The sequence below is a fragment of the Eumetopias jubatus genome, unplaced genomic scaffold (genome assembly GCF_037043125.1).
Source record: "Eumetopias jubatus isolate StellerSeaLion01/CBP00866 unplaced genomic scaffold, mEumJub1_p1.0 scaffold_2, whole genome shotgun sequence".
Classification (NCBI taxonomy): domain Eukaryota; kingdom Metazoa; phylum Chordata; class Mammalia; order Carnivora; family Otariidae; genus Eumetopias; species Eumetopias jubatus.
This window is the reverse complement of record NW_028274808.1, coordinates 39,514,783-39,517,793: the sequence shown is the minus strand read 5'-3', so window position 1 is coordinate 39,517,793 and position 3,011 is coordinate 39,514,783.

Genomic DNA, 3,011 nt, shown 5'->3' with positions numbered 1-3,011 from the left:
CATTTTAAGTGTTCTGTTCTCAAAAGCTTTCCAGTATTTCTAGGATACATCATATTGCTAGAAATAAAAATTCTATAATTCTCTATTGATTTTTTTAAAAAACTTATGGTCACACTTTGGATGCAGCAGTGTTAGTGTCCTAATTAACCTTTATTGACAATAATAATTTATCTGATTCCTCACATCTAAGTTATCTGCTAAGTCTTATTATCCAAAGCACATCCAACTTCACCGAAAACATGCCTCAGGTCCTGCTATCAGCGGGATAAACAGGATTACCATCACCTTTCTAAATTGACTTACTAGTAAGGAAATTGTGCTTGAGATAGGAGTATGAGTTTGGGGGGGTCTAGTGGAATACCTTTATTGCACCCAGAGTATGGCTGTGCTGGTAATGGTTGTTATGCAGTGAAAATGAAGAACACCAAGAAGATAAAGGACACTTGAAAGAAAGATGATATATTAAATTGTGGAAGATCAGACCTGGTCTCAGAACAAGCAGGTGCTTTTTACTGTAATAAATTAGAAGTATAATCCAAACTTTCTACTTAGAAAATAGAAGTTTGGCCATTAGAATACTTTTACCAGTTAAGTTAGTGATCTATTTCTAGACCATTTTTGAAAAAAGGAACGTAACTAAAGTGGAAGACCCACAGGCCAGGGAAGTCTTATTAACAGTCCAAAGTTGATTCTTCTTTCTATCTAATCCTTTTCTTCAAAGATCATCCCTGACTATTTCAGGGAGGACCTTAAGTAGAAATAGCTTCCAAATGTTCAATGCGTTCCTCAGAGTTCCTGGGAGAAAATGGTCCTCCTCTGACTTCTAACCGTCCTACCTCCCAAACGTATTAGTCATTAAAGTGCTTCTCTCTGTAGATCAGTGTTTGAGAGAGTGTAGTCTGAGAAAACTCTGGCTTTACATGTTTGGCAAAAATCAGAGTCTCTGGGAATTTGCATTAATTTTAAAAATCTCCAGATAATTCTTATATATTTGCAAGTTTGAGAATCTTCTAGATTTTAAGGTAAGAATCATTGTTATTTATCTCAGTAACCTCTCCCTCTGCCCCAATACCTCACATGTAGTATGAGGTATTGGTAGTATCCATAGATACCATATATCCATACCAATAGTATCCATAGAGATATACTCTATGGATACTATTCTTTTTTATTTATTTATTTTTAAAGATTTTATTTATTTATTTATTTGTCAGAGAGAGAAAGAATGAGCACAAGCAGGGGGAGAAGCAGGCAGAGGAAGAAGCAGGCTCCCTGCTGAGCAAGGAGCCTGATGTGGGACTCAATTCCAGGACCCTAGGATAATGACCTGAGCCACCCAGTCATCCCTCTATGGACAATTTTAATTTTTTTAAAGATTTTATTTATTTGTCAGAGAGAGAGAGCACAAGCAGGGGGAGTGGTAGGCAGAGGGAGAAGCAGGCTCCCTGCTGAGCAAGGGGCCTGATGTGGGACTCCATCCCAGGACCCTGGGATGGACCCTGGGATCATGACCGGAGCTGAATGCTTAACCAACGGAACCACCCAGGCGTCCCCCTCTCTGGACACTTTTAAAGGAAAAAGGAACATTAAATGTAGAGTAACAAAACATATAACAATACAGTCGGCCAAGCTATACAAAATTACCATCGTTGTAGATCAAAACAGTTGAATTACTTTAGTTTAACCTCGTATTTGCTAGGGAAAGTGAAGAACAGTCTTGCCAACTGTTTCAACTGAACTATAAGATGTCATATAAATTAACCTTTTCATTTTGAACTTCTAGAGAACATATGGAAACAAATTAAACATGTAATTCAAGTCTTTGGTTATAGATTCCTTAAGTTCAAACTAAAATGTAAAAACTACAGTAGCGTACGATGACTTTGCAGTAGATTCTAAAACTTTTCTTGTAAGTCATGAGAGCACTGGACTTGAAAAGAGCACAGGGTTTTAAAGTCTTAGGGTGTATTAAGGGAATTAGTTTAATGCATTTCAATCCCTTTAAATTCCTTCAAATATGCTAGAGAAAATACTTTTAAATTATTAAAAACAAAAAGTCTGATACATCAAACAAACACAGCGTAAGGTGAAAATTAATGTTCTTAGACCATAGTTTCCATCATGTTAATCCCATGTTCAAACTTTCCAGTGGTTTCCTATTTCCCAAAAACCGAATGTGTTAGTTTAGCATTCAAGTTCCTCCAAAATCTAGCTCTGAGCTCTCCACCCAGTGGCATCTTCACTCCTCAGTCAGGTAGCCAAATTCATCTACTTCACCTGTCCAGGTACCCTACTTTGTCACTTCTTTGCTTTTCCCCTGACAGACTGCTGCCCTTCATTCATGTCATTTAAGTGGATGTTTTCTTGCTTTCCTTCAAGGATGGCTGCAGCTCTCTGCACCCTCTAATATTAGGCTAGATTTTTTAATGAAAACACTGGCCATAGTAGGCTACCACTGCACATTTGCTCACGTCACTATATTTCGTTGAGTAAAACTAAGAGTGGAGGCCTTGAGTTCATCTGGTCCTGTCACCTCATTTGAAGGAAGAAGTTGCTGCCTAGAGAGGGAAAATCAGGGGGCACAGGTGGTGGTGGAGGCCGAGCTGGGTCTCTTGACGTGGCCCTGGTTACTTCCAGCACAATGCTTTGACACCATGTTCTAGGAAGCAGTACACTTCCCTGGCCACAAGTTTGATTTTCTTTCTCCTCCCCATGAAACTTTATTTATGAGTAACAGCACATTGAGGGAGCCTCCCCAGGGCATCCTGTGGGGGGTGCCTCCCTCCTCCTTCTTCAGTCCCTCCATTCACTTGTTGTTTCTGGACATTGGAGCTCCCTAGCGCCAACTCTCTCCCTAGCAATTCACATCCACAGCTAGGTCTTTGGGCCTCTGCCTTGTCAGTTCGAGGAAGAGGAAAGTGTTCTGGTGTGGGGGCTCCAGAAAAGACAGTGCAGGGGTTAACAGATGGAGACTGTAGCCTAGCTGAGGGCCTAGCTGCTCCCTCACCGCC